The sequence below is a fragment of the Schistocerca serialis genome, chromosome 6 (genome assembly GCF_023864345.2).
Source record: "Schistocerca serialis cubense isolate TAMUIC-IGC-003099 chromosome 6, iqSchSeri2.2, whole genome shotgun sequence".
NCBI classification, from domain to species: domain Eukaryota; kingdom Metazoa; phylum Arthropoda; class Insecta; order Orthoptera; family Acrididae; genus Schistocerca; species Schistocerca serialis.
This window is the reverse complement of record NC_064643.1, coordinates 559,090,611-559,111,402: the sequence shown is the minus strand read 5'-3', so window position 1 is coordinate 559,111,402 and position 20,792 is coordinate 559,090,611. Positions and strand designations below refer to the sequence as shown.

The window sequence follows — 20,792 nt, the reverse complement described above, 5'->3', positions numbered from 1 at the left end:
ATCGGAAGTTCACTGAGGCTTTTTGCAGATGATGCTGTGGTGTATCGAGAGATTGTAACAATGGAAAATTGTACTGAAATGCAGGAGGATCTGCAGCGAATTGACGCATGGTGCAGGGAATGGCAATTGAACCTCAATGTAGACAAGTGTAAGGTGCTGCGAATACATAGAAAGATACATCCCTTATCATTTAGCTACAAAATAGCAGGTCAGCAACTGGAAGCAGATAATTCCATAAATTGTCTGGGAGTACGCATTAGGAGTGATTTAAAATGGAATGATCATATAAAGTTGATCGTCGGTAAAGCAGATGCCAGGCAGATTTATTGGAAGAATCCTAAGGAAATGCAATCCGAAAACAAAGGAAGTAGGTTACAGTACGCTTGTTCGCCCACTGCTTGAATACTGCTCAGCAGTGTGGGATCCGTACCAGATAGGGTTGATAGAAGAGATAGAGAAGATCCAACGGAGAGCAGCGCGCTTCGTTACAGGATCATTTAATAATCGCGAAAGCGTTACGGAGATGATAGATAAACTCCAGTGGAAGACTGCAGGAGAGACGCTCAGTAGCTGGGTACGGGCTTTTGTTAAAGTTTCGAGAACATACCTTCACCGAAGAGTCAAGCAGTATATTGCTCCCTCCTACGTATATCTCGCAAAGAGACCATGAGGATAAACTCAGAGAGATCAGAGCCCACACAGAAGCATACCGACAATCCTTCTTTCCACGAACAATACGAGACTGAAATAGAAGCGAGAACCGATAGAGGTACTCAAGGTACCCTCCGCCACACACCGTCAGGTGGCTTGAGGAGTATGGATGTAGATGTAGATGTAGATATCCTGGATACTTGCAATTGGATGGGGTAGACATCTGAGCCTGTCTCACACATTTTTTATCGGAGACAAATATGGGGATCTTTCTGGACACAGGAACACCTCAACATCACGCAGATAATTCAAAGAGACACGTGCCATGTGCAGACGAGATCTGTTCTCTTGAAAAACGGCGCCACCACACTCTCGCATGAGAGATCCGAGTAATGCATGACGATGCAGCATGCCCGTGACTTACCGTCGTTCCATCAGCTCACTCAGTCACTACCAGGTGTGAGATGTACCCGATGGTCCATCACAACCTGACGCCAGAGATACTAGGAGAAACACCCGTGTGCCACTCCAAAAGAAGAATGGGACGTCTCCTCAGCTCGACGCCACACACGCCGACGATGGTTATCTGGGGTAGTGAAGCACAGCGATTCATCGCTGTACACAGTGCCACGCCATTCATCAACAGTCCGCGCTTCGTAGTCACGGCATCACTCCAAACGTAACCGTTTGTGCTGTGCATGGGACAATAATTCCCTAATCGGGCTGCTGCTAGACTCTGACTAATGGTGCGGGATGACACAGAACATTGCAGTGACTTGTCCTCGGATGGCAGCGGCAGGCGAGAAGGGCTAACGAAGTGCTTGATGCACAACACGGCAGCCCTCTTTTTTTGGTAGTCAGACGTTGTCGACGAATGACGAATATGCCTGCACTCACATTCCAACACAGTGGAAAGTCGGACCAATGTTACTCCCGCATACCTCGCAAATTTTGATATTGTACCATTCGACCAGTCGGCCAAATGGATACCCACAAAGAGGCCACTTTCAAACCCTGTCAGATGCTGATAACGCTGTTCCATACGAGTGCGGGGCACCTCTGTTTGCGTCACACTGGTCACTCAACCCCTGACGTAGTTCACACCCTTAGCTACCCTACCATGACTAGTAAGGACAATAATGCTCTACCTGTCACAGAGAACTGCAATTCTAATCATTTAAACACTCGATTTTGCTGTGAATATGTACGAGGTCATATTGACACCTGACAATGTATTCTGGGAGCTTCGCTATTTTTTGTCAGGGTATGTATATGATCCATACCAGAGAGGGAGTGTATTTTATAACCTACGACCTTCTGCGGTAGTAAAAAAGGAAGGGAGGTTGGAGTTTACCCCCTGGAGTTTACCCGACGAGTAGGCCATTAGAGACGGAGCACTAGCTTGGATTCGAGAAGAAAATCGTCTGTGCCCTACACAGCAGAGAGGAGCATGCCTTATATATACCTCCATAACTGAAATAACTAACATCTGCTGATGCCACGCCGTTTTATCCAGTGTTATGTCGCTAAATGCAGTCATAAATATCAAATGGTTCAAATGGCTCTGAGCACTATGGGACTTAACATCTGAGGTCATCAGTCCCCTAGAACTTAGAACTACTTAAATCTAACTAACCTAAGGACATCACACACAGCCATGCTCGAGGCAGGATTCGGACCTGCGACCGTAACAGGAGCGCGATCCCAGACTGAAGCGCCTAGAACCGGCTCATAAATATCGATACAGTTGCTAACCACATTAAGGGGATATCACGCACAACGTACTTTCTCCTAACGTGCCTTTGATTGAACATCCTTTTAGTAACTGGAAACTGCTTCTATCCTTGGAAACTTTTAGGACTGGCATTAGCTTTGTCGCAGAAGATGGGAGCTTGGAAACCTGCAGAAACGTTGCATCAAGATAAGAACATTACTCTGCTGACAGTCCGAGAAATGAATTCGCCGAGAAATGCCCAACTGACTTATAGCTGGAAAGAAAACTTTGGTTGCTTTCAAAAGACTCGTGGCACTTTTATATACACAGAGGTGACAAAGTAATGGTATAGCCATATGCACAAACGCAGATGGCTATAGTATCATATACACAAGATATAAGAGGCAGTGTATTGGCGGAGTTGTCATTTGTATTCCGGTGAGTCATGTGCCACGATTTCCGACGTGATTATGGCGTAATTTGGGAATTAACTGACTTTCAACGCGGAATGGTAGTTGGAGCTAGACGCAGAGGGACATTCCATTTCGAAAACTGTTAGGGAATTCAATATTCCGAATCCACTGTGTCAAGAGTGTGCCAAGAATGCCACATTTCAGACATTACCCCTCACCACGCATAATGCAGGGACGACGGCCTTCACTTAAAGACCGAGAGCAGCTGCGTTTGGACAGAGCTGTCAGTGCTAATAGACAAGCATCACTGCATGAAATAATCTCAGAAATCGACAAACGTGCGGCTGGTCCCGGCGGAGGTTCGAGTCCTCCCTTGGGCATGTGTGTGTATGTTTGTCCTTAGCATAATTTAGGTTAAATAGTGTGTAAGCTTAGGGACTGATGACCTTAGCAGTTAAGTCCCATAGGATTTCACACACACAAATCGACAAACCTATCAGTTAGGCAGCATAGCGAAATTTGGCATTAATGGGCTATGGCAGCAGACGACCAGCGCGAGTTCCTTTGCTAACAGTGCGACATCGCTTTCAGCGCCTGTCCTGCGCTCTGACCATATCGGTCTGACCCTAGAGACAGAAAACCCATGTCCTGCTGAGATGAGTGCCCATTACAGTTGGCAAGAGCAGATGGTAGGTTTCGAATATGGCACAGACCCCACAAAGCCATGACCCAAGTTATCAACAAGGCACTATGCAAGCTGGTGATGGGTGTGGTGTGGGGTGTGTTTACATGGAATGGACTGGTTCTTCTGATCCAAGTGAACCGATTATTGACTGGAAATGTTTATGTCCGGCTACTTGGAGACCATTTGCAGCCATTCATTGGCTTCACGTTGCCAGACTACATTGGGATTTTTAGGGATAACCAAACGCCACGCCACCGGACGACAGTTGTTCGCGACTGGTTTGAATAACATTCTGGACAATTTGAGCGAATGATTTGGCCACCCAGATGGCCCGACATGCTTCCCATCGAACATTTATGGGACATAATCGAGAGGTCAGTTTCTGCTCAAAATCCTGCAATTTTGGACGGCTATATAGGCAACATGCTTCAGTATTTCTCCGGGGGACTTCCAACGATTCGTTGAGTCCACGCGACGTCGAGTTGCTGCACTACCCCGGGCAAAAGGAGGCCCTACACGATATTAAGAGGTATCCCATGATTTTTGTCAGTTCATTGTATGCTTGCAGAAACGTTGCATCAAGACGAGAATGTTATTTAGCTGACAGGCTGGGAATTTAATTGACTGAGAAATCTCCAGCTGACATATACAGGGTGGCGTACGAAATGTGTTACCAATTGTTTCTTTCACAATTTATGACGCACATTAGATATCCCGCTGGGATCTCTACAGCAGTACCAGCAGAGCTTGGAAAAACAAATGAGTAACGATATGACGTGTAATTCACGATACTGCCGCTAGGAGACTAGTAAGCAGCAATGGCTGACAATGGCAGACTGACGACACAGCAACGATCGGCAATAGTGTTACTTTTTCATGAAACGGAAAGCCTTATTGTGACTCAGAGGCGTTTTCGACAACAGTTTAACACACGATGAGTCCCTTGCAAGAAGACCATCCACCGGTTGTACGATTAACTTGTACAGGAAGGAACAGTATTGGAAGCGAAGCGACCCGGCCTAAGCCTGTTTGTTCGCCAGAGAATATTGAAGCGGTACAAGCTGCTGTACAGACAAGTCCCGAGAAATCGTGTAGAAAGGCAGCAGTGCAACTGGGAATATCCAGACGCTCCGTTCAACGCATTCTTAAAAGTGACCTCCATATGTACCCATACAAGATGACCTGTGCACAGAAGCTCACTGAAGAACACAAGCAGCAGAGACTACCGTTTGCTCAGTGGGCGGAGAATAGGGAAGAAACTCTCAACAACGTTTGGTTTTCAGACGAGGAGCATTTTCATTTAGACGGTGTGGTTAACAAACAAAAAGTACGCTTTTGGGCCACTGAAAACCCACAAGTGCTTCACGAACGACAACCTTATGCTCCGAGGATTACAGCGTGGGCAGCAATTTCCAGTCACGGACTTATTGGACCCTTTTTCTATGAAGAAACTGTGAACAGCGAGCGTTATTTGAGCATGCTTCGCAATAGCTTCATTCCACAGCTTCTTGCTACTGCCTTGCCCTTCAACACGCAGTGGTTCATGCAAGATGGAGCAAGGCCACATACTGCAAACACTGTGTTGGAGTTTTTACACGAGCATTTCGACATGTGGATTATTTCACTCAGATTTCCAGGTCGCTTCAATGACGGACGAAATTGGCCCCCCAATAGTCCAGATCTCAATCCATGTGACTTTTTTCTTTGGGGGTACCTAAAGGAAAAAAATTTTCCGAAACGTCTACGTGGTTTAATGGAGCTCAGAAGACTTATTCTTCAAGCTTGCAGTGAAATTACAGAAGACGTGTGCCATAGGGTAATCACTAACTTCAGTGTTTGTTTGAAGGAAGTTAGGAAATGAAATGGTGGACATATTGAGCATGTGCTGAGATAGAACAAATATCCATGGATGGCTCTTCATTGTAGTATATGTCCCTGTCAGATTGTATTGACAATAAAGTTTATAATCAAAAACAAAATGGTAACACATTTCGTGCGCCACCCTGTAGCTGCAAAGAAAACTTAGCTTGCTTTTAAACGACTCTCGTCACTTTTATATAATTCTGGACGTGTGGCTGAGGAGGTGCTGGCAGCTGTATGCCGCCTGCGAGCTGCGTCAACAGTTGTCGGACGGGCGCCAAACGGACCGGCGCCGGTTTGTGGCGGCGACTACTTAGACCGGCGGGCGAAGTGCAAGAGCCGCCAAGGCCGTGGCTCTCGTGGGAGCCGGCAGGCGGCTCGTTCTGCACAGTGCGCAGGCGGCGTGGTGCACTCGCTGGTGCGAAGCCGCGCCGCCCACTCGCTACACCCACGCCGCCCACCCACATTCACAATAGGCGCACTGGGCAAAGCACCTAGCGAGGTGGCGCAGTGGCGCGACACTGGATCCGATCAGCATTCGGGTGGACGGCGGTTCAAATCCTCGTCCGGACATTGTGACGTATCGCTAATTGTTCTTCTTTCTTGGGCATTTGCATCATGTTCATTCCTTTACTGTCCGTGATTAGTTTCTTTTGGCCGGCCGGTGTCACCGAGCGGTTCTTGGCGCTTCTGTCTGGAACCGCGCGACCGCTACGGTCGCAGGTTTGAATCCTGCCTCGGGCATGGATGTGTGTGATGTTCTTAGGTTCGTTAGGTTTAAGTAGTTCTAAGTCTAGGAAACTGATGACTTCATATGTTAAGTCCTATAGTGCTTGGAGCCATTTGAACCATTTGAATTTAAAGCAAGACCAGGCGGACCGCATATACAGGTAGACAGTGATCGCTGAGATTTGAGGAGGGTAGTCGTAAAAAATCGCTTGAAATCAGCGTAAGGACTCAGTCGTGAGTTTCAAAGTGTTACCAGTAGTCCAGCTGGCGCAGTGCCTGTGTGCAGGAAGTTGAAACGAATGGGGTATAACGTTCGAGCAGCTGCCCTTAAGCCACACATTCATGTACTCAGTGCTAAGTGACGTTTGAGTTGGTGTAAACAGCGACGGCAGTGGACAGTGAGTGACTGGAAGCGAGTGATTTGGAATGACGAATCACGTTATCTCCGGTGGCAGCTCGATGGAAGGGTTTGCCATTAGCAAATGCCTGGAGAACGTTATCCAGTGTCACGTATAGTGCCATCAGAGAAGTACGGAGGAGGTGGTGTTACGGTATGGGGATGTTTTTTGTGATTAGAGTGTGGTCGGCTTACTGCACTAAAGAAAAACGGCAAACACCTGAGGATTTGAGGACATGTTACAGCATTGTGTATTGCGTACATTAGAGGAACATTTCGGAGACGACGATCGTTTTATCAGCATGACAATTCACCCTGTCATAAAGCATCATCTGTGAGGGGATGAGTTTTGGACAATATTCCTGAAATGTACTGGCTTGTACTTAGTCCCGACCTCAACTCAGTGGAACATCTTTGAGATAAGTTAGAGCGTCCACTCCGTTCTGGACTCCAGCGTCCAACATCACTGCCGTCTCTGGTTCCAGCTGTCGAGGAAGAATGGGCTGCCATTCCTCCACAGACATTTGCATACCTCATGGAGAAGGTCCCCAGCAGAGTTCAAGCAGTCGTAAAAGTGAAGGATGGACACAGCTCGGGACTCGGTGTGCGTGTTGTCCTCATCATTATTTTATCATCATCGACGCGAAGTCGCCGAAGTGGTGTAAACTAAAAAGACTTGCACCAAGGGGCCAAAATTTCCCAGAAGGGAAAGCCCGGCCACAGATGCCATACGCTCATTGCATTGTTCAGATTAAGAGCATTCTCTACTCCATACACTTCAATTCATTTAATTGTGGGTTATTATAATAATAATTTGCTGAGCATCTCAATGATTAATGTAACGTTGTTTTCACACTATGTTCTTATTGTGGGATGTATTCAATTGTCGACCTTGCTAAGAATCTCTTATGAATATTAAAAATTTTCCAACATCGTTTCCCACATCACAACCTCACCCTACAGCTACCACAAACGTCACACCATCCTGATTTAGGTTTGCCAAAATCGCTCATTGCGCATTCCGGGAAGGTTCCTTTGACTAAGACACGACCGATTTCTCTGAGTCAGATGCCTCCGCTATCAAGAAAACCGTAAATATTCCCTTGAAGTAATAACGCACATCCCGGCGAGGACTGAAAAGGATGCAGTTATGCGTAGAGAGGAGGGAAAAAAGAGGCTAAATTCTGGCCAAGCGAATGCATGCGCAACCGACTGCAATCAAAGACAGGCGGTATATCGGTTATTTATGCAGCGTCCGACCGAAGCTGATTTCGCAGCAATTACAAAGCGTGTCGCAAATAAAAATTCCGCGCGCGCCGACTAATCATATTTTTCGTAGTCCTCTGATGGCTTTGAATGTGTCGCGCAAATGCTGCGGTAATACGTCATTAAAATGGAACATTGAAATTTTTTGCCCGCGCGTGATTAAGTGGGAGCCGCGCCGAATATATTTATAGGTGCCAATAACAGATCGGCATTTCGAGTGGTCAGGGCCCCGCAAAACGGACGATGGACGCCGAGTTCGCTGGTAGCGTCACAGCCAGCCAACGCATCGCCGCCACAGGGTCGATACCCACCGCATGTGTGTGTGTGTGTGTGTGTGTGTGTGTGTGTGTACACGATTTAGGGCGAGCTTTCCTTTCCAAACACCACTCTGATCTCCCAGTAGACTTATTCATCTTATCCACTATTTGTTGCTTCATGGTAGGCGATGCAGCTCAGTGGGGCGTTGCGTTGTAATTGAGAACGAAATGTTCTTTTGCATGTTTGTGGTGGCAAAATGGTTGAAATGGGTCTGAGCACTATGGGATTTAACAGCTGAGGTCATCAGTCCCCTAGAACTTGAACTACTTAAACCTAACTAACCTAAGGACATCACACACATCCATGCCCGAGGCAGGATTCGAACCTGCGACCGTAGAGGTCGCCCGGTTCCAGACTGAAGCGCCTAGAACCGCACGGCCACTCCGGCCGGCTTTGTGGTGGTGAACACGCAGATTTAGTTTCTTCAATTTCCTTAGGGTAGCACAATAAACTTCAGAGTTGATCGTTGTACGACGAGGGAGAACATAAAAATCTACTTCAGAGTCCTAGAAGACTATGACCATGACCTTGCAGGCTGAGGGTGCGGCTTTGAACTTTTCCTTCGGAGGAGAGGTGGTATTGGGTCACTCCATTGATTGCCCTTTTGTTTCTGATTGGAAGTGATGAGCTAATGTTTCGTCGCCTGTGACGATGTTCGACAAGAAATTGTCACCACCAGCCTCGTAACGCACTGGTGGTCCTTCGTTGCTACATATGGTATTCTGCTACATGACAAGAAATCGAGCGGGCACACACTTTTGAGTACCCCAATAGGTGGACGAGTGCGCCAACACTACCAACAGATAACTCCAGTTGCGCAGCGAGGTGCTCGACAGTGATCCTTCGATCACCTCAGTTTAGAGTGTCCGCACGTTCCAACATTGCAGGAATTGGAGCTGTGTGCGGCCGGCCGGCATGCGGGAGATCGGACAGGTTTGGCCAGCTTGTTGCGATGATGAGAAACGCTTCGCCCAACGGCTCGCCGTGCTTCTGTTCACTGTCAGGTCCCTGTATAAATTCTGCAGGAGCCTATGAGTATCTGCAGTGCTCTGGTTTTCCGGCAAAAGAAACTCGTTGGCAGTTCCTTGTTTGCATATGCCTTACACACGCCATTTTGAAGGCTACCCGCATGAAACTGTAGGAGCTGAAATGGGAATATTCCACGATGTCACACAGCAAATTTCGCATTTGTTTCAACCGAAACTGACCGAGAAAAGAGGTGTTGCATTACTTATTGAATGCCGCTCGTACTCACTCTAGTCCTCATCTACACTACAGGCCATAACAGTTGTACCACCACCAATAATTACAAAATTTTACTTATTATGCATATTCAGAACAGAGGGAAGAATGCAAGATTAAATTTGTAGGTGATTTAGTTAAAGATGCATGGTGCGAAATTTAGTACAGAGAGCTGCAATTTCTGACGGCGGCAGTGGCCTTACGCTGGCTGGGCATTTTGCCGAACATCATTCCATGCCAATTCAAACTCTGTGCGAGAGTTCACCAATCGTATTGACTGGCGAATGGTGGCGTGGCAGTCTCTCTGCGACCAGATGTTTTCGGTGGCTAGGAGATCTGGGGAACTTGATCGCCAGAGGGACTTTAGAACACGCTCTGTATCGAGGAAGACCGTGACAGTAAAGGCGTCTTGCATTATATTGTTGAAAGACAGGCTCACAGCCACCAGCTTTAACAGTCAAGAATGGAAAACCTGTTGTCCAGATTACGGCTAAGTGAACCAGAGGCGTGCCCAATGGCACCCATACCATTACGCCAGGCACTGGACCCATGTCACGATGACGAATGTAATCTGGCTCCTCGGAGCCTGCACACACGGAATCTGGCCTTGTCTGTTAAAACGACATGATGACACTTCTAAAGTGACGTAGGGGTTTGAAGACGTGCGGCGATACGTCGACTGAGAGCATCCCAGACGTGCTCGATGGGGTTTAGGTCTGGAGAACAGGCAGTTCACTCCATTCGACTGATATCTTCTGTTTCAACGTACTCCTCCACGATGGCAGCTCACTGGGGCCGCGCGTTATCATCCATCAGGACGAAGGTGGACATACTGGTGCAAAATGACGTCCCGATGCGCCTGACCTGTTACAGTTCCTCTGTCAAAGACACGCAGGGGTGTACGTGCACCAATCTTAATCCCACCCCACACCATCAAACCACGACCTCCATACAGGTCCCTGTCAAGGACATTAAGGGGTTGGTATCTGGTTCCTGGTTCACGCCAGATGAAAACCCGGCGAGAATCACTGTTCAGACTATACCTGGACTCGTCCGTGAACATAACCTGGGACCACTGTTCCAATGACCATGTGCTGTGTTCTTGACACCAGGCTTTACGGGCTTTCCTGTGAGCAGGGATCAGTGGGATGCGCCTTGCAGGTCTCCGGGCGAATAAACCATGTCTGTTCAGTCGTCTGTAGACTGTGTCTGGAGACAACTGTTCCAGTGGCTGCGGTAAGGTCCCGAGCAAGGCTACCTGCAGTACTCCGTGGCCGTCTGCGGGCACTGATCGTGAGCTATCGGTCTTCTTGTGGTGTTGTACACTGTGGACGTCCTGTACTGTAGCGCCTGGCCACATTTCCCGTCTGCTGGAATCGTTGCCATAATCTTGAGATCACACTTTGTGGCACACGGAGGGTCCGTGCTACGACCTGCTGTGTTTGACAGCCTCCAGTCTAGTATTCTAACTCTCATAACGTCATCAATGTGTGTTCTTTGAGCCATTTTCCACACACAGTCACGTCTGGAAACGTCTGCACACTTACTCGCTGCACCATACTCTGACATGCAAAATGGTTCAAATGACTCTGAGCATTATGGGACTTCACTTCTGAGGTCATCAGTCCCCTAGAACTTAGAACGACTTAAACCTAACTAAGCTCAGGACATCACACACATCAATGCTCGAGGCAGGATTCGAACCTGCGACCGTAGCAGTCGCGCGGTTCTAGACTGTAGCGCCTAGAACCGTTCGGCCACCCCGGCCGTCTCTGACACGCACCAATACAACGCTGCGTATGTGGTCTGCTGCCAGCGCCACCGTGCGACGACCGCAGGTCAAATGCATCGCAAGGTCATACCCCGAGGTGATTTAAACCCGCAGACCGCCCATCAGAGCGTTGTTTCACCATGTATCAGCATTATCTTTAATTTATGAGCACAAGTGTACATAGCGGCGCAACCAACGCGAGCAGCGGTATTACGAGACAATAAAACACTTTCGATAGGGTACGATTCCGACACGTTGTGATAGACGTTTGTGCTTCTTACACGATTTATAACACAATCTTCACATAAATAAACAACATTAAAATATAATTTCTCAATGAGAAACATGCTGCATAATTTTTCCTTGATACAGCGTACTTTGTACGATTGTGCTAAAATGGTAATCACTTGCATATCGAGGCACGCAGTACGGTTAATGCCAATCTGACGCTTGTTGCATGCAGCAGTGTACGTACAAGTAGATGTAGAGGTAACGTCCCTATTGGCACTAAGTTCATTGAGGACGTAGTATTAGACCATTAGATAAGTGTGCGAGCAGTTTTCTGAAGTTGTTTAGAGAGATCAGAGGGGATGTAAATGAGGACGGCGACCCCCGATTTGAGCCCCGCTCTTCCCGACTACGAGTTGAGTGCTCTCGCACCTTGCTGGATGTGGACGGGAAACCCACTGACAGGTGGAAGTGGCGGGCCCCAGGTAAGCCGGGGACAGGAAGAGGGCCCGCATAAAACGCCCTGCACGGGCCAGTCCCCCACAGCCGGGGTGAGCATAATGCAACTTGTTCGCAGGACCCCTAAACAACAGATGTACACCTGCGCCCCGCGCCGAGTCGAGCCAACAATGCACATGAATCTGCAAGGCCGTCACAATAGACCGGGCGGGCGGGAACGCATAACGGTGAAATGGGCCGCCATGACGCGGGTGTGCTGTCAGCGCCATCACAGAAGGAGGTCACTTCTTCCGAACGCGCTGTCTTGGATATGCTCGGATCAGTTCCATTTCCGGCGCATGCGTGGCGAGTTCCTCTGTCATTTATATCGTGGCCTTGTCCAGTTCCATTTTCACAAGTATTGTCAGATTGGTAACATCCGCTCTGCTTTGGTCGTGGTAGGTAATAATGCTCGGAGTGGAGATTTCGGATAGTCGTTTCTAAGGAATTTTGTTTTTGCTGGACATTGGCCGGCAATAGATCGGGTTAAATTTGAAATCTCTTTATAACATCTTATGCAGTGACGCCAGAAGACAAAGTTGACTGTCCCATAACGTCTTATGGAGTGACGCCACAAGACAAAGTTGACCGTTCGTCTTTCTTTCTCCTGGCTGTTTGTTCGCGAATGCGGCATGTTATTCTGGATTTCAAATGGCTCTGAGCACTATGGGACTTAATATCTGAGGTCATCAGTCCCCCTAGACTCAGAACTACTAAAACCTAACTAACCTAAGGACATCGCACACATCCATGCCCGAGGCAGGATTTGAACCTGCGACCGTAGCAGTCGCGCGGTTCCAGAGTGAAGCGCCTAGAACCGCTCGGCCACAACGGCCGGCTATTCTGGACTTAATATTGTTAATGGCAGAGGGTGCCCGGATGCTCTTCCTGTCACCGCATCACCGGAAAGGAATTTGTATAGTCTGTCTGTCTGCATTTACTCTTATACACTGTGAAAGTGTGAGAACGTTTTGGAAATGTTTCTGAATCATGTAACTGAGGCAGGACGTGGGTACTAAGCCAGGATTCACCTGCTCAGATGTGGGAAACGGCCTAGAAACCACATCTAGTGTCACCGGCAAACCGACCTTCATCGCTCATCCTCCGGGCGGATTCGGTGCGGCGCCGGGGCACCTCCCCGAATCCCGGTAACGGCGTGCCAACGCGTGCTGCAATCCAGTCGGGCCTATTACGCTTACTTGTGTGTTACCTAAAACGTCTTTTGACACGTTAAGGATATTCGTAAATTGTTTTAATTCGGATTACTAGTCGCACACGGGACTTACAAAACAGACAATCGAGTTTTAATACTCTTATCAATCATCGACATCATTTTTTTTAAAATTTTATTTGCCCTTAAGTTTTCTTGGTTAGAATAGGAACTCGAGTCGGAAGAATTTCAGCTATAAACCTATGCTGCACATTTGACAAGTACACGAAAAGTAAAAATACATTTAAAAGTTAAGTTTCTTTCTTGCAAATGGTTGAACGTAAAGAGATTTGAATGAAATTTTACGGAACCAGTGTCTACTCACAATTTTAAAAAAAATGTGTGACGAGGGCCTCCCGTCGGGTAGACCACTCGCCTGGTGCAAGTCTTTCGATTTGACGCCACTTCGGCGACTTGCGCGTCGATGGGGATGAAATGATGATGATTAGGACAGCACAACACCCAGTCCCTGAGGGAGAAAATCTCCGACCCAACCGGGAATCGAACCCGGGCCCTTAATGATCGGGTTTGTTGGGAAGTATACCAAAATACATTTATAGTATGTAGCAGGTACATCTAGTTGTATTTGACTACAGTTAGCATTTGGATTTATTATTGCAGTTGTTGCAAAATCGGTTGTTTCTGCTGCTTGATTGACAATATTCTTACTTCGTACAAGTTTACTAGACGCGAATCTTTCACAGAATGAGTTGACTCTGTGGTTGACACTGGACTCAGCGAGGGTGTCTTAATTGCGGAATACGTTTTTTAATGACAACTTTTACGCGCAAAAGCAGCGAAGTTTCTTGTCCTTAAACAGCGCCTTGTCTCTCTCCTTGCGATTTTCACCTGAGGAACATGTGGAAGGCTAGGGTGTACTTAGATAATTACCACACAATGGAAGACTGAGAAAGGGCATTGTGCCGTCCGACAGGCAGAGCTGCTACGTACAGTAAGTCACGTATTGCGTTGTATCGTCAACCGTGTCCATTTCTACCATGTTCCGAGTGAGCAGTTCTGTTCATTACCTACGATAAGGCATTTGATGCCTCACTCTAATCATTTTCCGGGCCAGTTTTATTTTCGCCACCAAACATGTAACCTTGCATTCTTCGCCTCCAAGATCGCCAGACATGACCCCATGCGATTTTTTCTTGTGGGGATACGTGAAGGAAAGTGTGTTCCTCTTCCCTTGACCTCGTGACAAAGAAGTGAAGAACAGAATACTAGCTGCCATAACTTCTGTAAAAGCAAATACATGTCTAAAGTTTGTGATGAGTTTAGCTACCGTCTAGATGTTTGTGCTGCTGCTCATGGAGATACAGTGCATTTTAAAGATTTCGTCAGTATTTTGCAACTTATCTCATGTTCGAATAGAGCCGTCTTTCAACGATCAGTACTTGGCCGCCAGCGACCAAATTATCGCGACCTTACTACAGACTGACTGTTGGGAACTCATAACACACTAATTTACTTAGGTACCAGTTAACAAGTGAGATCGGCACAAAATGTCTGTATCGGCTCTTGAGCAAAAATGTTTGATGGCTGTTTATTCTGCAGTGGCAACTCCTCCTCGCGGAAAACTCTTCGAGGTTAGCGCGCGGAACCTATTCGGGAATCGCGGCATGGGCCGGCACGCCCTGTTCGCCTGCCTCTGCAGAAATACTGGCGGTCTGCTCCGCTATTAAACGGGCTGGACTGGCGGCCATTTGTGGCTGCGTTACAAATGCGCGCCGCGCCGAGCCGCGCGGACAAATGAACTTCATTACGGCGAGCCCGCGTCTGCGCCTTGCCAAATGAAAGTCGCTCCTGGTGATTAGTTAGGACAACAACGCGCAGACATCGAAGTAATTAAAAGACAACAGCCGGCCGCTTCCCTCTGACGTCACTAATGACACCACAGCCCCGGCCGAGGGGGTGAGAGAGAGGGCGGAAAGAAGTCCAACGTGAGAGCCGAATTTCTTTCTAGGCAAAGCTAGTCGCGAAGTCCGTAACATTTAGAGTCAGCCGTTGGTCCTAAATGGATGTTCCAGGCTATAGGAGCTCTCGAGCGAACAATGTGTGAGACTGTATTTGTAAACTGCGTATGTTTCATAACAAATAATTTCCTGTCACATCCACGTTCATAGCACTACCTTGAATAAAACACATAGTGAGTATCATTGTCGCGAGCATAAAAAGGGTGTAACGGCTATAATCTCAGACAGTGCCGGCCCGACAAAATTTTTCCACGCGTTTAGCAAACCCCTTTTCTCCCCCTCCCACTTTTTCCGCGTAAATTTCACCCACGTTAGTTTTCGCTACTAAGTGTGACACAAATGTACAAAAATCTTACTCTTGGGCACCGCTACTAGTTGTTTTACGTCCTGTATGGAAATCTTAAAAGTTGTGATGCCTGTGGCGGCCTTCTTACCTTGGCCCTCCAAGTGCTGGCTTTGTGCCCCTTGGACCTTAAAAAGCGGCCCTGAGTGCACATATTTATATATATCCTATTTTAATATGTACGCACATTTCTGTGTTGGCTGTTTTTTCTCTGCGTCAGGCAGTCTTTCCGCAAACACATCACAAATTCAGTCCCTGATGTTTTCGGAACAGTCGTAACCACCACTAAGCGGACTGGACCCGCAGTGTAGACGAACCGTTACGTGTCCACACTTCAACACCTGACATGCTGCCCAGCGTCAATGGCTTGCTGTTGCCACAAGTATCTCGAGGTACTAACCAACGGAAAAACATACTACTCCTATTAGTTGTAATTATTAGTCTGCAAATGCAGTAAATACGGATTTAATGTTGTTCTGTGCACTGTTCTCGGTCATCAATAAAAATATCTGTACTTATACCCATTACTCCTTATAAAACGCTGTTTTAAGAATAATTGAAGACGACTGTGAGTAAAATGGGTAGAAACATATTAGATTCTGACTTTACTACCACCTCACGCTATCCCTGTTTTTATATCCATTCAGACGTGCCATCACGTTCATGTACAAGGAATGCAAAACTAATAATTTTTCCCAGATACCCATTTAACTTGATCACCCCCCCCCCCCCCCAAAAAAAAAAAATTTTGTCCAGAACGAAATATATCTACATCTACATCGTTACTCCGCAAATCACACTTGAGTGCGAACCATTTTCATACTACTTCTCTACCATTCCACTCTCGTATGGCACGTGGGAAAAAGGAACACCTAAATCTTTCCGTTCAAGCTCTGATTTCTCTTATTTTATGATGATGATCATTTCTCCCTACACAGATGGGTGTCAACAAAATATTTTAGCATTCGGAGGAGAAAGTTGGTGATTGAAATTTCGTAAATAGATTTCGCCGCAAAGAAAACCGCCATTGTTTCCCAACTCGCATATCATATCAGTGACACTCTCACCCCTATTGAGCGACAACACGAAACGAGCTGCCCTTCTTTGCACTTTTTCGAAGTCCTCCGTCAATCCTACCTGGTAAGGATCCCACACCGCGCAGCAACATTCCAGCAGAGCACGGACAAGTGTAATGTAGGCTCTCTCTCTTTAGTGGGTTTGTCGCATCTTCTAAGTGTTCTGCCAACAAAGCGCAGTCTTTGTTTCGCCTTCCCCACAATATTATCTATATGGTCTTTACAATTTAAGTTGCTCGTAATTGTAATTCCTAGGTATTTAGTCGAATTGACAGGCCTTAGATTTGTGCGATTTATCGTATACCCAAAATTTATCGGATTTCTTTTAGTACCCTTGAGGATGACCTCGCACTTTTCTTTGTTTAGTTCCCATTGCCACTTTTCGCACCATACAGAAATTCTCTCCAGATCATTTTGTAATTGGAAATGATCGTCTAATGATATCATACAGCCGGCCGGAGTGGCCGAGCGGTTCTAGGCGCTACAGTCTGGAACCGCTCGACCGCTACGGTCCCAGGTTCGAATCCTGCCTCGGGCATGGATGTGTGTGATGTCCTTAGGTTAGGCCACCCCGGCCGGCCTATTTATTGCTTAGTTAGCCTCACCAGATTAGGGCTTAAAGGCCTCTGTTGCAACGTACCAGGAACAATACTTACTAAAAATGGTACAAAACATCCATAATAATGATATTTGTATTATTATTATTAAAATAATAATAAGTATTAATAATGATAATAATAATAATAAACGGCATTAAGAATTACATTGACCAGATAGAACATTTGGAGGGCTAACACGTTGCTATAGTCAGAAGCAGAAGTGATAATGAAAGACGAGAAGATTGAAATAACAGTGACAATGGCTGCTAAGAAAGAACAGGAGAGGGCTGACGAGAGTGAGCTGCAGACAAGTTATATGGAAGAAATGGCTATTGTGATAGAAGGTGGATCATTAACTGTCTTGAAGTTTTAAAAGGATTTTATTTCCCTAATTAAGTTGAAGAAGATTGTTCCAAAGTCGGATTCCTGACCCAGGAAACGATTTTGGGAACACGGCAGTGTTACGTAGTGGTACAGAGAGAATTTTACCTTGCTGATAACGCGCATTTTTGTTGTGCTGTTGAGATAGCTGTGTAAGAGCTGAAGATAAATCAGACACCTGATTTCAGTGTTACGTACATTTGAGGCCGCCATCGAGTTCAAATGGCTCTGAGCACTATGGGACTTAACATCTCAGGTCATCAGTCCCCTAGAACTTAGAACTACCTAAACCTAACTAACCTAAGGACATCACACACATCCATGCCCGAGGCAGGATTCGAACCTGCGACCGTAGCGGTCGCGCAGTTCCAGACTGTAGCGCCTAGAACCGCTCAGCCACACTGGCCGGCCTGCCATCGAGTTTCAGCGATATTGTGTCAGGATGGATCCCCAACGATTTGTGTCCTGTGGAGTGCATGTCACGACTTCACGGACTGTCATCAGGGCTAGCACTCTACTACTAATGCGTTTCTTCGTCAGTTGGTCAACCGTGTATAAACAAAGTAATGGCCAAAAAAAACTCAGCAAAGTGTGTCCATAAGGGCTACCCAACCCTATAATACATTTAAATCGGCTCCTTAACATTTGTAAAGAAAACGGGAAGGTTGAACCATTTTTAAAGAAGATGGGAAGGTTGAATAAATTCGTAACGAGTTCGCCACCCTTCTGGACATGAATGGATGCAAGTTATCAGCCAAGATGCTTGCGTACCTGTTACCTGTCACAGTCGTATCTAGACGTATCAGGGATCCCATATCACTCCAAATGCACAGGCCCCACACCATTACAGAGCATCCACAAGGTTGAAGAATCCCCTGCTGACATGCAGGATCCAAGGCTTTATGAGGTTGTCTCCGTACCCCTACACGTCCGCTCGATACAATTTGAAACAAAACTCGTCCGACCAGGCAGCATGTTTCCCGTCATCAACAGTCCAATGTTGGTTTTGACGGGCCCAGGAGATGCGTAAAGCGTTGTGTCGTGCAGCCATCAAGAGTACAAGAGTGGGCCTTCAGCTCCGAAACCTCATATCAATGATGTTTCGTTGAATGGTTCGCGGGCTGACACTTGTCGATGGCCCAGCATTGAAAACTACAGCAATTTGAGGAATGCGCTTCAGTCACGTTGACCGATGTGCTCCAGTCGTCGATGGTCCGGTTCTTGCAGGATCTTTTTCGCAGCAGCGATGTCGGAGATTTGATGTTTTACGAGATTCTTGATGTTAACTATAAATTCGTGAAATGGTCGAACGGGAAAATTCCCACTTCATCGCTACCTCGGAGATGCTGTGTCCTATCGCTCGAGCGCCGACCATAACACCACGTTCAAACTCATTTAAATCTTGATAACCTGCCATTGTAGCAGCAGTGACCGATCTAACAACTGCGCCAGACACTTACACAGGCGTTGCCGACCGCAGCGCCGTCTTCTGCCTGTTTGCATATCTCTGTATTTGAATACGCTTACCTGTAGCAGTTTCTTCGGCGATTCAGTGTATTTCGTACTAAGAACTGCCGCTTCGCGACGACTGTGTCGGTAATCCAGAGTATGTGGTCGGCGCAGAAGGCGATCAAGATTGTAAATGAGGCCATCGTGGCAGACATGTCGAGTGCTTTCTCGGTGTCCAGGAATACTACTTTTGTTGAGTCTGTCTTTGACCAGGCCAAAACAGATGTGCTCATTTGGGAGGGTAAAGGGGAAGAGGTTTATTGGTTCTAGGAGTTCGTTAATGCCTGTTAGGAGAGAATTAGGCAGATAGATTATTGTAAGGTTGTTGTTGTTGTTGTTGTTGTTGTTGTGGTCTTCAGTCCTGAGACTGGTTTGATGCAGCTCTCCACGCTACTCTATCCTGTACAAGCTTCTTCATCTCCCAGTACCTACTGCAACCTACATCCTTCTGAATCTGCTTAGTGTATTCATCTCTTGGTCTCCCTCTACGATTTTTACCCTCCACGCTGCCCTCCAATACTAAATTGGTGATCCCTAGATGTCTCAGAACGTGCCCTACCAACCGATCCCTTCTTCCAGTCAAGTTGTGCCACAAACTTCTCTTCTTCCCAATTCTATTCAATACCTCCTCATTAGTTATGTGATCTACCCATCTGATCTTCAGCATTCTTCTGTAGCACCACATTTCGAAAGCTTCTATTCTCTTCTTGTCTAAACTATTTACCGTCCATGTTTCACTTCCGTACATGGCTACACTCCATACAAATACTTTCAGAAACGACTTCCTGACACTTAAATCTATACTCGATGTTAACAAATTTCTCTTCTTCAGAAACGATTTCCTTCCCATTGCCAGTCTACATTTTATATCCTCTCTACTTCGACCATCATCAGTTATTTTGCTCCCCAAATAGCAAAACTCCTTTACTACTTTAAGTGACTCATTTCCTAATTTAATTCCCTCAGCATCACCCGACTTAATTCGACTACATTCCACTATCCTCGATTTGCTTTTGTTTGTGTTCATCTTATATCCTCCTTTCAAGACACTGTCCATTCCGTTCAACTGCTCTTCCAAGTCCTTTGCTGTTTCTGACAGAATTACAATATCATCGGCGAACCTCAACGTTTTTATTTCTTCTCCATGGCTTTTAATACCTACTCCGAACTTTTCTTTTGTTTCCTTTATTGCTTGCTCAATATACAGATTGAATAACATCGGGGAGAGGCTACAACCCTGTCTCACTCCCTTCCAAATCACTTCTTTCCTTTCATACCCCTCGACTCTTATAACTGCCATCTGGTTTCTGTACAAATTGTAAATAGCCTTTCTCTCCCTGTATTTTACCCCTGCCACCCTCAGAATTTGAAAGAGAGTATTCCAATCAACATTGTTAAACCTTTCTCTAAGTCTACAAATGCTAGAAACGTAGGTTTGCCTTTCCTTAATCTTTCTTCTAAGATAAGTCGTAGGGTCAGTATTGCCTCACGTGTTCCAACATTTCTACGCGAATCCAAACTCATCTTCCCCGAGGTCGGCTTGTATAAGTTTTTCCACTCGTCTGTAAAGAATTCGCGTTAGTATTTTGCAGCTGTGACTTATTAAACTGATAGTTGGTAATTTTCACATCTGTCAACACCTGATTTCTGTGGGACTGGAATTCTTATATTCTTCTTGAAGTCTGAGGGTATTTCGCCTGTCTCATACATCTTGCTCGCCAGATGGTAGAGTTTTGTCAGGACTGGCTCTCCCAAGGCCGTCAGTAGTTCTAATGGAATATTGTCTACTCCCGGGGCCTTGTTTCGACTCAGGTCTTTCAGTAAGGTTAGGAATCCTTATACCACGTGTCAGTTCTGCTTCCACAGAAGCACAAATCAAGGATGCAGGCTCCCCTCCCCGCGGCGGTCCAATTTACCGTTTGT

At 46.5% G+C, this 20,792-nt stretch overlaps 1 protein-coding gene across 1 annotated transcript in view; it reads right to left on the bottom strand.

Moving 5' to 3' along the window:
- LOC126484983 (zinc finger SWIM domain-containing protein 5-like) overlaps positions 1 to 20,792 on the bottom strand; it is a 148,222-nt gene that overhangs the window by 112,321 nt on the left and 15,109 nt on the right. The window lies entirely within an intron of this gene.